Genomic DNA, 18,899 nt, shown 5'->3' on the forward strand with positions numbered 1-18,899 from the left:
TATACTCTATTGAAAGGTCTTGACGTGCAGATTCCGAATCTGCAATCGCTTGCTTTCACTCTAGCTCAATTAAGGGCAGAGCGTCCCTTTGAATTTTTTTTGGGTTTCATGAATTATTTTTTTTCCTGTAAAAATTTAAAATCTCCGTTCCTAATTGAGCTAGGAGGATGGTTGATAGCTCGTTGAACTCGAAATGAAGTCCTCTTTCCGATTCTACAATACAAAATGGGGGTTTCCATTTAAAATTTCACAGTTGCCACCCGCTTCACCCCCAGGGAGCGGGGGTGGGGAATCAAGTGTGATATCATTGAATAGCTTTCTTTCACTTATTAAACACGTATTTTTGCGTTTTCCGATTCGATGTGTATTTCTCACGATATGTGACTTTTGGACCACCCGGTATGTGCACAAAGTGGGAGGCACTAACTTAAACTCGAAGTAACGACTGTGCCTCCCAGATGGCGTACTGGTAACGCCGTTGCTTTGTGAACAAGAGGTCCCGCGTTTGATACCAGGTTAAAGAACATACTGGATCGGATCCAACTTTAAACTGTAAGTCCAATCACGATTACGCTATCTGTGGATAAAATTGACTTAAAAATTCAAACAAAAATATTGAAGTGGCGTCTACAGTCTGTCCCACGAATCCAGGGAGCAAGACCGTGCATAATAGTAGATATGCCAAGAAAGTGAGTGGACGGAGAGAAGCGGCAAACTGCTGGTAGCTGCAGCCGCGCTCCTCCTTACACATCCCCACTTTTCAATCTAACGCTTTCATTGGACGAGCCCTCTCGCCCAGTTTTCGTTCCCTTGCTCCATAGATTCCCGGGACAGAGTATAACGTAACTAACTTTGTACACACTGGATCTAATAATAAAGGCAAGTGCTGAAATTGAACCGTACGCCTTTCAAAATAGACACAAACAGTCGAAGGCGGTTACGACCGAGGGGCCGCCGCTATCCGAAGGTCGTCTGCGTACAGGGAGAGGTATAAATGCGGCGGTGGGGCGGCTGGGAGGTTTCAGTTCACGTGCGTTAGGGAACCTTGAGGAAGGACCAGGAGGTTGGTTGTTGTCGTCAGTCGCTGGCGTTCCTCCTCCGACAAAAGATCTCTTGGTATCCAACAGGAGTACCTTGAAGGAATTTACAAGGTCTTGGACCATGGTGCGCATGGGAGAGCATTGCTAAGAGACGCTTGGAAGTGTGGCGCAGGGATTTCCTCAGCGAAAAAAGCAGTACTGGGAACGTGGACTGAACGCAAAACGTAAGTACGCAGTGCGGAAAGCAGCAAGTAAAGAATTGTGGACGGTTCGAGTCCACAACGTGCACAAGTGTTCGAAAGAAATATGTCGTCTCCTTATGTTCCGATGAGTTAATAGGGACTGGACCTAACGTTTGAAGTAGAAAAAGAACCACTTTGCGAAGTGCTTCCACCGGAAAATGAACCTGAGACACCTTGGGTGTTCAAGGAAAGTACATTATATCATATCTCTAAACTTATTTCGACTGTACGCTACAATACAAAATGTATTCGATTCGATTTTTGTTATTTAGCGTCGCTTTTCTGCTACTTTTGGCTAATCGCGACGATGAGAATGAGTGATGACATTGACGAAGGGACACTCGCAAAGAACACCCATGACCAAGGCGGGATTCGAGCAAGGATCATCTGGCGGACCAACAGTTTCAAGCAGAATCGGAACCAATGCCCTCTGTCCCTAGAATCTCTGCATCAAGCGAACGCAAACAAGTAGGACTCGAGGGGGTTTGCCCAATGGACGCGTGAGACGATATGAGTTCAAGGAGGGGGAAACGCAGCCGAAGCTACAGCCGTTTGCAGCAGCGCGCACTGTCTCGCACTCGCTTTTCTCCTCTTCTCTGCCCTCATGGACAGAGCCTTGCTTCACAGAATATCGAGGGTGATTACCAAGATTCCTACGAGGCGACAGGGTGGAGTATGTGACCTTTCGAGAAATTAACAAGGCTCTAGTGCCTGGACCAACAGCCAGTTTAATCATCTGTGAGGCCTGGGTTGTGTTCTGTCTGGGTGTTTTGTGGCTGTCCTTACATCAATTTCATAATACTCGTATCATCACTCATCCTCATCACTCCCATTAGCCAAAAGTGGCAGAAAAGCCACGCTAAAAAAAATTACAAATATAAAAGAACACCGAACTTGCGGAGTGGTCAGCGTCCCGTCACCCATTTCGCATCGACATCGCGGTTCACCCAAGAGGTAGAAAAACGACGACAAAAATAGAATAAAAGGAGACTCGAACCGAGAACCTTCAATGGTAAGGTCGAGAGTCGACCACTGAACTTCAGGGACCACAAACACTCTGGGCGCCGTCAATGAATACATATCATCGGGTGGGTGTGACGAATCAGCGGATAACCTTGCTACCACAATATCGTCTCCTCAAAAGATTGTACGCAATAGCCTTGAACACTCGAGAAGCCATTTAACCCACATGCTTAACGCGTGTATCGTAAAGGACCCGAAGTGAATATTAATGTCTTGTTTACCATACTAGGAAAATAATCCAATTATTGTCATGGTGTACACCTTGCTGGTATAGAAGTGAAACAAAGTGAAGTGACAAATTCGAGTGAAGGTTAATGTCGGGGTTGGTAAAGGTCCAGGATTTTATTCCGGTCCAGGAGAGAAAATCAGCAAGCGTAAATGGGTTATGGACAGTAAAGAACCTTTCTATCTGTGAAGTATTTCAATTCGGTCCAGAAACCTTTCTTCCTAATCAATTTAAATACGGTCCAGGGACCTTTTATCCTGATCAACATAAATACGGTCCAGGAACCAGTTTCAATGAAACAATGCGTAACTTGGACCGAATTTAACTTGTGCGAGAAAAAAGGTTGCCGAACCCATTAGAATCTATGGGTTCCTGGACCTTCAACAACCATGGTTAATGTAACTTCCGAAACGCCGACAAAATATATCTTTTGGCAAGCATTACAACAAGAAAGGACTGTAAACCCTCCAAAATGCTTCAGAGATGTGACGTTACATAAACAAAACAAAGACAGTCGGAAATTAATGTGGTTCCCTGAATATCAGCACTCGAAGTGGAAATTCTTAGCTGGGGGATGCATAGTTCAGTTTCGGGTTATCCTTGCTGGGGACATGCCTTACAAATATGTTCGCAACTGCCTCCTCCCTCCAAACACTGCTGAGTGTACTGAGGAACTACATCAAAATCGCATCAACAACTTTTCATTTTGCCAGCACCAGTCGCTGAGAAAGAAATAACGAATCAAACAAAATCATCTTGGCAATGACGTTGTAATGAGGTGATGAGGATAAATGAAGGTAAACAAGGGTAAAGTGCTCCCCTGTGCTTAGCATTACGCCATGGAGGCGTATAGGGGGTGTGGGGGTAACGCCCGACACCTTCTTGATCCGGTCGTGAGTGGGGGTGATGTGATCAGCATCACGCACCTGACCGCCGGGGCCGCTTCCAACGTTAGAAAAGTTCCCGGATTTGAACCGGCCGGGGATCGAACCCGGGACCTTTAGCACAGTAGTCAGACGCGTTACAGACTGAACCACAGCGGCTGAATGAAGAACTGACGAAATAGATGAAGGGGCAGACATAATAAAACATGCCAATGCCGGGATTCGAACCTAGCACCTACTGCTTGATATTGCATGACATAATTAACGCAGCATGCGAAGGCTTCTGTGGTTTCCGATTCAACATCAAGTGTTGTAGACTGTAACAACCACATTGAAGTTCAATGGTGTTGTTGCAACCCACAAGTGTCCGTGACTGTACAAAGAACATTCCAATATACTGTTTCATTCCCCTTCATCAATTTCATATTATCATTACTCATTCTTATCTTCGCCAAAAAGTGGCAGAAAAGCGAAGTAAAATAAAGAAAATCAATCAATATGAACAGCGCACAATGAAAGTCCCATAGAGGATGACAGTATACTAGCCGTGACTCCAGACGCCAGAGCCTCGTTGGCCTACAAAACTACAGTTACCGGGTTGAGTTTTGGGTGCCTTTACACGCCCTAACCTTTTGTTTACCAGCTATCTATAAATAGATACCTCTAGGTATACCCCTTGTATACCAGCTATCTATATATAGATACCTCGAGAAGGTCGTACTTTTTACGTCATTAATGTCGATATATTTCGCTGAAATTGCGATTTTCTTGTTTTATATTATTGCTAACACATATACTGCACCGTAAAGACTCTTTTTCTCATAAAAATGGGAGCAAATTACCGGGAAAATGGCGGCTTCCTTTGAAACTGAGTAAGTGGCGCATAGACATGTCTTTTGGGGGATACAAGTTGTGTTCTATTACTCGTATGATAATAATGCAATTATTTTCTTGTTCCAAATATGCCTGCGATCATTTCCATGTGTATTTTGACAATGCCCTGTACTCTGTTGTCCAGGGGCGGAGAGGGGAAGGAGCATTTTTCTTCAGAAATTTTGGAATTTTCCGGTTCCTCCCCTCCCCCCGCATCCATGTATAGACTCAATGTGCATAAATTGTATGTAGTCCGAATCTATGGTTCATTCTGCGTATAACGATATATCATTGGTCTTTCTAGGGCAATTAGCCTCCGATCTACAGTCATCTAAATGAAACTCTGCATTTTGCTTAACATTGGCCCGGTAGCCAGGAGCTTACCTGGCAAAATCGGCTTGGTAAACAAAATGCGCCCTAACGCCGAACGAGAGAGACAACAATTTTACGCATTTTCTGTTTTGCGTGTAGGCGTTGCCTTGCGTGCTGGAGGGAGGGATGGTCCACACGGTGAAGCCTACAACTGTGACGTCACGTGAGGTAGCCCTCCCATGTGTTGAATACAACTTTTGGAAGGAATCGCATTCTTTTTTCTTTGCAAAGAATGTCGAAATTGCATTCGGAGTAACGTCAGGGAAAGTTCCGTGATGGACATCCGACATTTTGTGGCGAGGTCGACCACAGAAAATCCTGCAGTATTTGCAATGACGTCACGAAGAATGCTCACCTTGGAACGGCGTCTGGCAGGGAAATCCCAAAATAAAAAAGTGGACAAAAAACTGACAATATGCCGCATCTAATGGACTGGAAAAGCCCGTTTACGAATAATTACTGCATCAAACATGCCGAGCTTGAGTGTGTGTGTGTGGGGAGGGGAGGGGGAGACGTATCTAGAAATATATTTAAGGGAGTGTCTCAAAAATAATAATAATAATAATAACTTGTAAATGAAAATAATATTAACATGTAATTGAATAAATATTGTGTTATTAATACATGAATAGGTTTAAGAATAGAGATATACTGGCACGCATTCGTTATCTAGCTTACGTGTAGTTAAGATCGCCAAAATTTGTATACAAACAACAGTCCTGGCAGGAAAATTAATGTCAAATTGATAAAAAATTGAATGTGTAGATCAATAACAGAAAAAATAAGATGTTAGATCCAGTTGACGAAAAGTAAAGTTCCTGATTAATATTTTATGCATATTATTATAAATAGTAGTACGCATAGGGTAACTTCGGTGAATAACGCCAGGCGGGAAACAACGCCATTTCAAGGTTTCAACTCTGAAAGCATGGACGCATGTAAAGTTAAGGGGTGACTCACCGTTGTGCGATAAACAATGGTGCCTGGTAGCATTGCTGATAAGAACGGTTGCCATTTTCGAGCCTTCATTTAAGATAAACAGTTTGAACAGTGTAGACGTTTGAGTTGCGTTTCGAGGAAAAAGGATCCACATTTTAATCGCGCCGACAAAGATGAGTGTTTTTCTATTGTAGGATTAGATTTTAAATGTTAACAATGCTGTACGTACACAATACGTTTATTACGTAAGTGAATGATGTGTGTACGGTTTTCAGGGTCGGTGTCGTAAGTTTAGAACAGTTGGTTAAGCTGCAATCTGTTGTTTCGGGAAATAACGCCATCATCGTGTCGGGGAATAACGCCACTCAATTTAAACTCAAATTTAAGGAAATGTTGATTTCGAAAATAGGTTTATCCTTTCTCAGTTACTTTCGAGGCGTACAGATGGTTAATTTCCTCTTTCAGATGGCGAGGAAATGTAGAAATATACGGGCCAAATGGTCAGTAAATGACTTGAGGCAAGCTATGGCGGTCATGAAACAAGGGATGAACGTTTGTTCCAAATTCCTCGCAGAACTTCGAGGGACTGGGTATCGCGAAAAGACAAAAAAAGACATGCTTTTTCTAATAACTTACTACAGTAATTATCTTTCCTACTACAGTTTAGTAAAGAAAATGTGAATGTTTTACTTGTAATTAAGATAATGTGAATGTTTTACTTGTAATTAAGAATATGGCGTTATTACCCGACAGGTCTGGAAATAACGCCATTCTGCATTAACACAGAATTTAGTATTTTATTACTTTCATTATAACAGTGCAATCAATGTTTTATTATTACACAATAGAGGAAAGTTCATTCTCCTATACATGTAAGTTTCATGTTCCTAACAATAAAAATGTACGAGTTCTAGAACGAAATGACCAATTGGTGGCGTTATTCACCGAAGTTACCCTAAATATTCTTTGGTACTGTCATTCAAAGCGCATGATCCCAATCTAACACCTGCGTCGCGAGGGAGCATTTCGTGAGTTGCGAAATCGGGCTCGAAAATTGATTTAATCTGTCTTGAAAACCTAATGCATTTAAATTACTACCAGGAGAGTATATTCTAGGCTAGCTAGGCTATTTGCGAAGCCTGAAATCTAGAGAATAAAATACAGGAGAAAAATCCATCAGAAATTGTAAATAATATGATTCATATCAGTGAGATGCAGATGCTGATTCTGGAGTTAGCAACCTGATTTCTTATGAGTTGGCAACCTAATTTCCTATGAGCTGGCAACCTGATTTCGGGTTGGCAACCTTGTTTCTTATGAGTTGGCAACCTGATTTCTTAGGAGTTGGGAACCTGAATTCTTAGTTGTTGGCAAATTGATTTCCTATGAGTTGGCAACCTGATTTCTTAGTTGCTGGCGACCTGATTTCTTATGAGTTGGCAACCTGAATTCTTAGTTGTTGGCAACCTGATTTCCTATGAGTTGGCAACCTGATTTCTTATGAGTTGGCAACCTGAATTCTTAGTTGTTGGCAACCTGATTTCCTATGAGTTGGCAACCTGATTTCCTATGAGTTGGCAACCTGATTTCGGGTTGGCAACCTTGTTTCTTATGAGTTGGCAACCTGGTTTCCTATGAGTAGGCAACCTGGTTTCCTATGAGTTGGCAACCTGGTTTCCTATGAGTTGGCAACCTGGTTTCTTATGAGTTGGCAACCTGAATTCTTAGTTGTTGGCAACCTGATTTCCTATGACTTGGCAACCTGATTTCCTATGACTTGGCAACCTGATTTCTTAGTTGTTGGCAACCTGATTTGTTATGAGTTGGCAATCTGATTTCTTAGCAGTTGGTAAATGTATATCTATTCATAGCCTAGGACCACGTGACATAGTGAGATAGCCTAGATCTTGGACTGAGTATACGCCACTGATTACTACGATACATTGCTTCAACAATTTAAATTCAACCCGTGGTGTACGTATCCTAGTCTAAACTCTACATTTCTGTTATTCGCGCTCTACTATTGCATTTTACCGGCATCTCTCAATTTCAGCATGTGTGTTAAGTTAGATGTTAGACTAGAGTAAATTATGAAAAGATTCTCTCGGGCCATCGACCAGGTGAGTTGTGGAAAAGATTCCAAGCTTTCGAGAGCTAACGTCACTCTCATCTTCAGGGTAGAACAACTCACCTGGTCGATAGCCCGAGCTTTTCAGAGTAAATTGGTCTTTTAAATTACATACTTTCTTGTCTAGAATGAAGTGTGTGTCATTTGATTAAGCATGTGTAAAGGAGGGTTTCTTAAATAGCTCGATGTTAACAAAAATATGATTATAAACTGGGTGCACCCCTACAAGTAAGCAAGTAAGCTAACCCGTGGTGGTGTGGTTACCACATCGTTCTACGACGCCAGGGATCCCGGGTTCGAATCCCGGCCTGGGCATGGATGTTTGTGAGTGTCCATTATTCATGCCATCACTCATCCCCATCTTCGCAAATTAGCCAAAAGTGGCATAAAAAGAGAAGTAAAATTAAGCAAATCAATCAATCAACTCAAACCCTACAAGTAATTCTGCCGGCACCCATGCTTATGGGTCCCCTGAAGTGTATTATCCTTCAAGGTGGGTCCCGGACTGAAATAGGTTGAGAACAACTGCCCTAGACCCTCTCCCCCATCTATATACGCCCTTTGACATGACCTTCCTTTCCAGCGGAACAAAACGTCACGAAACATGAAGGCTGGAATGAATGTTAGCACCTGAAAAATTAGCTCCGAATCGCAGTGACGATTAACCTCTTAACGCTTAAAAAAATAGTTTAAACAAATTACTTTTAGATGGCAGCACTGTGTAAATGTACATCTTTCTTAAATACAAGGGTTGGATAAAAAGTAATGGCAACACTGGTATAATTGCTACTTGACTGTATTGGCAGAGGAGCACGTGTTACATTCCTTCAAAGTAATCGCCCCCCATCTCTACGACCTTCTGCCACACGTATGGAAGGCGTCGTACACCGTCAGCGCGTCCATCTCTGTCGATGTCCCGCAGTGACCGCCCTATAGCACGTATGATGGCTTCGCGCGTGTCGTACTGCTTCCCGCCCAGTGGTTCCTTCATTTTGGCAAACAGGTCGTAATCACACGGTCTCATACCGGTGAATACGGCGGATGTTCCAGTACATCCTACTACCAGTTATGCAGGAGCGCCGTCACAGTGTTCGCAGTGTGACACTTTGCATTGTCAAGCAGGATGATGGGACACCGTGCCAGAACGTGCCGTCGCTTCCTTCTTAATGCGAGACGAAGGTGGTGTTGCAAGAAGATGCAGTAGTAGGCTGCGTTGACCGTCTGCCTAAGAGACGTTGTTCTTCTTGCCTAAACATATTGTTAAGGCGCTTGCACTCTCGTCCTCTGCTTCAGAGCACTGCTGTTTTTGACTGAATAACATACAATCGCACCCCACTCACTATACTTCCTCGTCTGACATTCCTTTATCAACCACGAAACGGTTGTGGCGCTGTGACTCGCTCCTTTCACGGGACAGCAGTGTTGCCATTACTTTTTATCCAACCCTTGTAAATAAAATTTGCCAGAACGTAGCATATCTGGAGGTTATTTTGGAAATTCTAATCGTGGAATTTCTGTTTAAAAACATGAAATGGAATTAAAAGAATGAAATTTCAGTAACCTTAAAAAGGAATGAAATAATTATCCCCACATTTAAGGGTTAAAGAAACTGATTTATAAACAATACGATGATAATTTTGATTACCATCAAGTGTATACTTTCTGGCTTCTTCCTTGATTAATGTTGTCAAACAAAGAAGCTAATAAATAAAGAAATATCTATAGCAAAAACAATTACTAAGGTTAATAACAAAAACAAACGTCCTGAAGCTCTTCCAATAAATGACTCGGGTAGAGAGATCGCGCTTATATTATATTCACGTCAAAAATTGTAAGCCCAAGGCTAATCGGGACTGGACCTACAGTTTAAAGTACACTCAGAGAACTAAATGCATCATATCGAATGATGCACTAAAGTGTTTTTTTTGGCTTCCTCAAAGAATCAGATTCACATTTGATGCATTTGGGTGCATTTTTGTATGTCGTGAATGAAACACCGAAGTGCATCGTTTGATTCAAGTGAGGATTTATTATAGTAGAGATGCACATCAACGCATCAGTTGATGCGTTTTGATGCACCTTGATGCATTTTGATGCACCAAAATGCATTTTTTCGATGATGCACTTAAACGTTTCGTCTGAGCTACATAAACTCTGTAGCTCATGCCAAACGTTTAAGTGCATCATCCAAAAAAGATGCAGGAAGGTGCATCAAGGAACATCAACTGATGCATTGAAGAGCATCTCGATTGTAATAAATCCTCACTTGAATCAAATGATGCACTTTGGTGTTTCATTCACGACATACAAAAATGCACCCAAATGCATCAAATGTGAATCTGATTCTTTGAAGAAGCCACAAAACACACTTTAGTGCATCAATCGATGCATTCTGGTGCATCAATCGATATGATGCATTTAGTTTTCTGTGTGTAGGATCCGAACCACTTCACCCTGAATCGAATGCGGGACTCCTTGATATCGACAACGTTACCACTATGATCGGGAAGTCTCAGTTTATACATGTATTATTACAGTGTAAAAAACTTTTTTCACCGCGTGTGAATTTTTCACTGATGATGTTCGCAAGCGGATTCGCCAGACATCTGCATTTCTCCAACCTCTGTTCCCAACATCCGTGTACCCCGATGCATGCAACAACACACAGTTTAATTTCGTGAACGCTTTACTGAGCACGACTTCATTACGTAACTCTCAAAGAAAAAAAAATGAGTGTTTCCTGTGAAGACAAGGTCAATTAGCACTCTTAAGTGAAGAGAATTTAGATTGCTAATTTCCAGCGTGGATATTAGCCGTTCATTTTCTACGCACACACATTAAACATTCGGCGTGTATTAAACTAGGATCCCCACACACCGAACATTAAATTTAAAACCGTTTCCTCGCCGGCCACAGTGGTGCAAAATAAAACTTTTAAAAATGACAATGTCATAAGTTGACTTGTACACACTGTTTACGCTAATAAAAATGCATATACTGTAAAAGGCTCAATTCAGAAACTATTACCATTCATCATTTAGTAACTTGAATTAAGGTAACTTGACGGACAATCAAGAGGAACAGCTATGCCCAGGCCTGGATTCGAACCTGGGACCTCTGTTGTCGAAGCGCGCTGTGCCAACCACTCAGCCACTGAGATACGCTCTCAGACTTGTTACCAAAAGGTCCCGGGTTTGGTAACTGGTGGGGAACATGGTAGTTCGGATCTCATATTAAATTGTAGATCCAGTCCCGATATAGTACAGTGAAATTATGTATATTTGGAGGTAAACGTGGACATTAAAGAAAAAATAAATAAACGAAACTTGCTGGAGTATGTAGTACTAGTTGAGTTATATTTGCCACAAAAGTCCCAAAGAATCCTATTGCGGATTTCTGAGAAATAATGTCATCAATATGGCCGCCGTCAGAACTTCTCACAGAATGGTGATAGAACCTTATTTTCGCACTAAATTAAGATAAACCAATTGGACAATTTACATAATAAAGTAGATTACGTACTCGACAGGTTATCTGAAATATATTTTTAAAAACTGGAGAAAATTAGATTTTTCATTAGGAACTTAGGTGTTCTGGATGAACACCTGCGTTCAAAGTTTCTCTGTCTCGGAAATTGCGGATCAGAGCGGTACCATTAAACAATACTGTTCAGCTTCAGACCATCTCATTTAAGATTGTGATATTGCAACCGCTTCTGAAGAGACTGTGTTTGTTTCACGTAATTAATCTTGGGGTGTAAGAGGTGACGCTTTCTAAAAGCACCCAAATGTCAATCTATTTATATCCGTTGCCATCATCTCTGTGGGGCCTGTGTAGTGTCCAGTCCACGTGTGTTTCTGATTGTTCCTTGATCCTTCTCATCACAAATTAGCCAAAAGTGACAGAAACGTGAAGTAAAATAATGAACCAACTCTCTAGCCTTGTTAAACCCGAAGGTTTATGGCTGCAGAGCCTTCCTTCTGTCCCTATCCTGGTCAATTTCAATTCAATCTTTTCCATGCTTACCGATTTCTTTAGGTCCATCTCAACGTTATCCCTCCACCTTCGTTTTGGCCTTCCTACAGGTCTCTTACCATCAGGTTTCCCAACAAGAATCCTGTAAACTCCTCTTTCCTCTCCCATTCGTGCCACATGGCCTGCCCACCTAAGTCTTCTTGATTTAATTATTCTAATAATATCTGGACATGAATACAAATTATGTAGTTCTAAATTATGTAACCTTCTCCACTGACCTGTCTCCTCATCCCTTTTAGGTCCAAATATTTTCTAAGGATTTCATTTTCAAATACTCTTAATTTATGTTCCGCTTGTAATGCAAGGGACCTTATAATACTACAGGCAAAATTACTGTTTTGTATACTTTATCTTTTAGTTTCTTAGATACTCTACGAGAAGATAAAAGTTTATGAAGGGAAAAGTAACAAGCATTTTCTGAGTTAAACTTGCTTTTAATATCATTTTAATTTGTTAGTATTACTCCTAAGTTCTTGACTTTGGAAACTGATTCAAACTAGTTGTTATCAATAATTAAATTTTGATTATCACCTAACACTTGGCTTCGGCATGAAAGCATATAATTAGTTTCTCTTTGCTAACTTCCAAACCTATCTCTTGAGCGGATTTTAAAAATATTTTAGCATTATTTTTAATTGTATTTATATCATCCCCTAATAAGTCTACATCCCTAAGCCCTTAAAAGTAAAATGACAAATAAATAAATTAAAGTGTATTTTCATCTCGATCATATTGATGAATAGTCAAGTAATAAAATGGATGATGGGAGAAACGTACATCCTTATCCAGGATTCGCAACTAAGATCTCTAGCGTTGAAGCCGAGTTGCCGCTAACCTCTCCGGCTATATCTAAGGACATGGTCTCTCTCAAACTAGATATCTGTGAATGTCTTGTGTGTAAGACAGTTTGTTCTAAAGACCAGTACTGACACATATCCCTCTTTCAGGAACGCAAGAAGATGGCCACTCCCAGCAAGAGGTACGTCATCCTCCTCCTCGTCATCGGATGCCAGCTCGCCGCAGCAACCTATCTGGAGGCCCTGGTCAGCTTCTTTTCCGAGGGAGGAGACGCGTGGAACAGGTTGCCACGCAACGCCGACTCCATGCTAGAAGCGTACGACTTCATCATCGTGGGCGCCGGGACCGCAGGCTGCGTGATCGCCAACCGCCTCTCGGAAGTCGCCAAGTGGAAGGTGCTGCTGATAGAAGCCGGACGCAACGAGAACTTCATCATGGACATACCGATCATCGCCCCCGTGCTGCAATTCTCCGACGCCAACTGGAAGTACTACACCGAGCCGAAGCCGTCCTACTGCCTGGGGATGAAGCGCCAGCGGTGCCACTGGCCGAGGGGCAAGGTCCTCGGAGGGAGCAGCGTCCTCAACTACATGATCTTCACGCGAGGGAACAGGATCGACTACGACCAGTGGGAAGCCATGGGAAATACTGGCTGGGGGTACGAGGATGTCCTCACGTACTTCAAGAAATCAGAGGACATGGCCATCCCGGAGCTGCAAGACTCGCCGTACCATTCCAAGGGCGGGTACCTGACTCTCTCGTACGCTCCGTACGAAACCCCGCTGAGCAAGGCGTTCCTGAAGGCCGGGGTGGAGTTGGGGTACAACGTCACCGACTACAACGGGGAGAGGCAGACGGGATTCAGCCGCATCCACACGACCACCAAGGGAGGGACTCGCTGGAGCTCCTCCAGGGCTTTCCTGGCTCCCGCGGCGTCCAGGACGAACCTGCACGTCCTGAAGGAAACGCTGGTCAGCAAGATCATCATCGATCCCACGACGAAGAGAGCGAAAGGGGTGGAAGTGATACGGAACGGGAGGAAGACGGTGATAAACGCTAGGAAGGAGGTTATACTATCCGCGGGGGCTCTGAACACCCCTCAGCTCCTCATGCTCTCGGGGGTGGGTCCCAGGAACCACCTCCAGGCCCTGAAGATACCGGTCGTCCAGGATCTTAAGGTCGGGTACAATCTCATGGACCACATCGCTCTCGGTGGCTTGACGTTCTTGGTCAACACCTCCCTGGGGCTGCAGCAAGATCAGCTCTTCTACAACCTCTCCTACCACCAAGAGTACTTCATGCACCACGATGGTCCGCTTTCGATCCCCGGACTCGTGGAATCGCTCGCGTTCATCAACACAAAATTCGCCAACGCGTCCATCGACTACCCGGACATGGAGCTCCTCTTCATCGCGGCCGGACTCAACCAGGTCCCGTTCATGAAGGACTCTCTGAACGTGGACGACAGCATCATGAAATCCGTGTACGAGCCGATGCAAGACGTGGACAGCTTCATGGTGTTTCCGATGCTGATGCGTCCCAAAAGCAAGGGCAGGGTGAAGCTACGCGACAGGAACCCGCGACACAAGCCGCTCTTCTACCCCAACTACCTGGCCGACCAGCTGGATATAGACACCATCGTGGAGGGCACGAAGTACATGATTGAGCTGAGCAAGACAAAAGCGTTCCAGAAGTATGGAACAAGGTTGCTGGAGACTCCGATACCCGGCTGCAAGTTCTTCGAGTTCGGTTCCGACGACTACTGGAGGTGCGCCACAAGGCACCTCACCGTCACCATCTACCACCAATCCGGAACGTGCAAGATGGGACCGGCGAGTGACCCGGACGCGGTGGTGGACCCGCAGCTGAAGGTCTACGGCGTCGGAAACCTGCGAGTAATCGACGCCTCGATAATCCCGCAGATACCTACGGCCCATACTAACGGACCGGTGTATATGATTGCCGAAAAGGGTTCCGACTTGGTCAAGGAAACGTGGCTGTAAACATTTCTCTGGTGTGCTTTGAATGCTACCAGTAATCTAGTCATGGTCAGTGGTCTTATCGGAGAAGACGTCTCCACATGAACACGATTTCTCTCCAATTTCATTCATACTTTACATGGATGAAGATTGAGGATCTCTGGGACCAAGCAAATTACTTGGAACAGGTGCATAACTAGTAACTTGAGAAGATTTCACACAGAAGGAACGAGCAACATGAGACACGTGCCTCTTGAGGATTTCACCAAAGCCCCGTCAAGCTCGCTGCACTTTTTGACAGTAGGTGTAGTGCAGGTGTATTCCGGTGCAATGAAATGATATTCGACCAAGTAGACAGATAGCGATGTTCAAATTCAGAAGATTCAGCAAATGCCTGTCTGCTGCACCACGTGACCATACACAACACGCTACACCGCTCCAGAACGTAGCGCAAACGCTGCAGACGCCAAATACGCTACTTGGCACCAAATCAACGAAGCAGGCGAGTCGGTGTTGCACCGTGTAATGAACTAGACGCGTGAGTACAGAGAGAGTCAAAAAGTGCAGCGAACTACACGGAGCTCGGTGACCTGTCATTCCTCTACGTTGCTGTTGATTAGCTAGATCCCAAGCAACATGTGTCGCGTGTCACTTCGGAGAAATGTCCCTTAAATGGCGTATTTTTCTTCAAAGGAGACACATGCAACTTTTGTGTAGACTTATGAGTAGGGAACGGAACTTTAGGTAAATAAATGTGTTTTTTTGCGATAAGATAGAGACCCTCGTTTTTGCCAAAATCCTGATCATAAACTTATATGTCAACACAGCAAATTTTGTTTTACATAAAAACACATATTTTCCAGTTTTCCGTATGTAAATACATATTTTGCGAATTTTCATTTTAAATACATAAAATCGCTCATTTACTTCAGCTACCTCGAAATCCACGAAGGAAAATGTTCATTCTCCGCACCTCTTTCATATCGAGAGTGTTAGGTTTGTTTTGTCTTTGAACACGCTCGCTGGCAGACTTCTGGCGCCTCGCCTACAATCCTATTGAGGGAAAATATTACCCCCACTGGATCTAACCCTCAAGTGCTAATGTCTAAATGTACAGAATTTTTTGAGGGAAAATCAAGGTTTTCAAACTTTGTGCCAAATTGCACGTGTTTTGGAAGGTGAAGTAGAGGAAGCGGAAGCTTTGGAAAAAGTTCAGCGTTAGTGGCACTTTGTGCTTCAAATATGCGAGAATTGTTTCTTGTGACGTGGAGCGATCTTTCTCGCAATATAAGATGCTTTTTAGAGATAATCGTCACAGATTTACAATGGAGAATTTGAAAAAAAAAAAAACTATGGTGATCCACTGCAACTTTTCTAAAAAAAATTGCTCACTAAGAAACTGATTTCAGGTGTTAAAAATGCATGTAATATTTTGTTTTTGTTACCAAATGTTTTTTTTTTTATTTTTGTCACATATTTTCCTGTTTTTATGACATATTTTCAACATATATTACACAAAAAATAAATATTTCTAAGTTTTTTGGCATATAAAGTTCCGTTCCCTACTTATAACTTCCTTCAGGGTGAGTAGCTGCCCTTCTCGGATATTTCCGGGCAATGGACATTTTCGGGTTCGTCATTCTGAATATACAGCGTGTTCCGTTAAAACTTCCCACATTTCAATCCATCATTGCTAAAAGGTTTTGAAACATGATGGAATGCGAGTGGTACTAGACGAAAGAGAAACTCAAAGACCTCGAAGTTCACCGTTCTCTCACTATGCAGCGCCACAATCGCATAAAGCACAATGGCGGCTCCGCAGCAGCGCGCACATTCTGTATTCTGGTATGCAGAGACCAAATCAATCATTACATTGTAAAGTAATTACCGGAGAGAATATAGAGGTGCAGCACCTGATGGGGAAACCATGAAGGCATGGTGTGCGAAGTTTTTGGCGACTGGAAGTGTTAATAAACAATCCGGAGGTTCTCAGATTGGATATTATTCGTGCTACAAACGGTGCACATATAGAGTTCAGTGAGAGGTGTATTCGTGTTTAGTGCTTCATGCAATAAAATTCTTTGAGTTTCTCTTTCGTCTAGTACCACTCGCATTCCATTATGTCTCATAACCTTTTAGCAATGATGAATTGAAATGTGCGAGGTTTGAACGGAACACCCTGTATCTTCCATCACTGTGTATGTGTGTGAGGATGAAAGGAAGAAAGGAAGATGGAGCACATGGAGAGAACAGTTACCCTACTTGTGCCATACATTACACGAACTGCCCTTACTTGTAAACATCACGTGCCAACAATTGGTAACTTGGTGGTTGCCCCTGGCTACGAGTAAACATAGAAACCAATCTCAGACGTCGGTATTAAAAAAGACACATTACAAGACATGCTACATCTGTGTTTCCATTCACCTTATCATCAACCGTAAACGGTCACCATAGAAGATTTCAAGCAATACAGTAAGTCGTACCAAGAATGTCGGTGTGTTACCTAACAAAGTAACGTTTGGTAGTGTGCAAATATTTAGCTCATTTCACTGTCATATAAGTTAAGAAGTGCTCAGATAAAAAGAAATAAAAGTATGGTCATACCTCACAACAGATAGACAAAAGGTGAGGACATTTTTAGAAACGCAAGTGTCCATTGTACACTGCTGTTCAGACAAAGTGTCATTTTTATGTGAACAGGAGTGTACAATAATCGACATGTCCATCCTAAGGGTTTGGATCCACATTAATGAAGAGGATCTACACATTCATGAATAAAAAATAACAGGATAAGGTAAAAAGAAATTACTGAGACTCAGAACAAACCTAATGAGGATAACTGTATTTTGTTGGAATGTGATCTGTTGAAATTATCAATAAAACTTAATTATGTATTGAAATGATTGTACCTTAATTATGCAAAACAGTCCTACCATACCCAAAGCATATTACCAATTTAGCCGACCTTCATGGCAGAGTGGTTAGCACACGGCGGGGACCCCGGGTTCGAATTCTGGCCTGAGTGTAGATGAGTATCCCTTCATCGTATCATCATTCATCATCATCTTCCCTATTAGCCAACAGTGGCAGCAAAGTGGTGCAAAATATACCAAATCAAATCTACCACACGATAAAAACAATAAAATTTTCACAAGTGTTGAAAATTCTAAGAAATACATTTTAATTCATATTTTCGGAAATGAGAGACGCGGTAGTAAACAATGCAGAGAAAGTTATATACTCAGTTACAGCGAAACTGTATTTTGCTGCTGTTGTTGTTTTTAACATTGGTAGCCTCTGCCAGCATCCTCATTGGAGCTTAAGCAAGATGAGGACGATGGCAGTGACAACTGAAATCAATAGAACAACAACAAAAGACAGTTTCGCCGAAAATTCAGTATATTAAGTTTCTCTGTAATACATCTTAATTTAAGAGGTCGGACAATGTAATCTTTATGGCTAAAATTTCCCCTTAAAATTTAACGATCTTTCTGAACAGGGTGTGTAAAGTTTCATAACAAAATAGTATTGGATTGTTGGATACTGATGAAGTATTCTATTAATGCTAAGTCAGGGTATAACAATTTAAGAATAACTATTCATTTAAATATATGGACTTACGAAACGGAAACAACATTTTTAAATAAACAGTTGCGTTCGAATGGACCGACGATGTGTTTCCCGAAGGACCTAATAATAAATTGGCAATACAAATAATAGATAATTAGCTTAAAAGCGCCCACAAACAAAAGAATCATCGGTCAAAAGCCTTCACGCGTATCCCCTCCACCCGTCCAACTGGAGCCATAAGATTGATTGATTGATTTCGTGTTTTAAATCCACTTTATGCACAGCAAGGCTAATCGGGACTGGACCTAAGGTTTCAAGTGGGATCGGAACCACTTTGAGCCTCCACCGGGTATCGAATCAAGGACCTTTTGATTATAAGGAGACGACGCTACCACTGCACCATCGCTACGAGCCATACGAAACCATGCTCCATTCTGCTCCTCCTATCCACGCGCCAGTACGATGCACAGGACAAGCAGTTCTGTGCAGGCTTGCCTGCGGTTCCACTATAATTAATATATTAGTATTTCTACTAGGAATGGCCAAATCAGGATAAAATTGATTGATTGATTGATTTGGTGTTTTAAGTCCACTTTATGCACAGTAAGGCTAATCGGGACTGAACCTACAGTTTAAAGTGGGATCCAAACCACTATGTGCCTCCACCGGGAATCGAACCCAGGACACCTTGATTACAAGGCGATGACGCTACCACTGCGCCATCGAGGAGGCCTAAATCAGGATAAAATTTTATCCGGATATCGGATAGGTCGGATATTCTAATATC

The 18,899-nt window shown here is 42.6% G+C and overlaps 1 pseudogene across 1 annotated transcript; it reads left to right on the forward strand.

Annotated features, from left to right (window-relative positions):
- The first annotated feature begins 1,044 nt into the window (after positions 1 to 1,044).
- On the forward strand, positions 1,045 to 17,399 carry LOC145992215 (glucose dehydrogenase [FAD, quinone] pseudogene; annotated as a pseudogene). The gene is made up of 2 exons (XR_014442154.1): positions 1,045 to 1,264; positions 12,710 to 17,399. The product of XR_014442154.1 is annotated as a glucose dehydrogenase [FAD, quinone] pseudogene (transcript).
- Positions 17,400 to 18,899: the final 1,500 nt, after the last annotated feature.

This window comes from Lepisma saccharinum, chromosome 9 (assembly GCF_977018435.1).
Source record: "Lepisma saccharinum chromosome 9, izLepSacc3.1, whole genome shotgun sequence".
NCBI lineage: Eukaryota > Metazoa > Arthropoda > Insecta > Zygentoma > Lepismatidae > Lepisma > Lepisma saccharinum.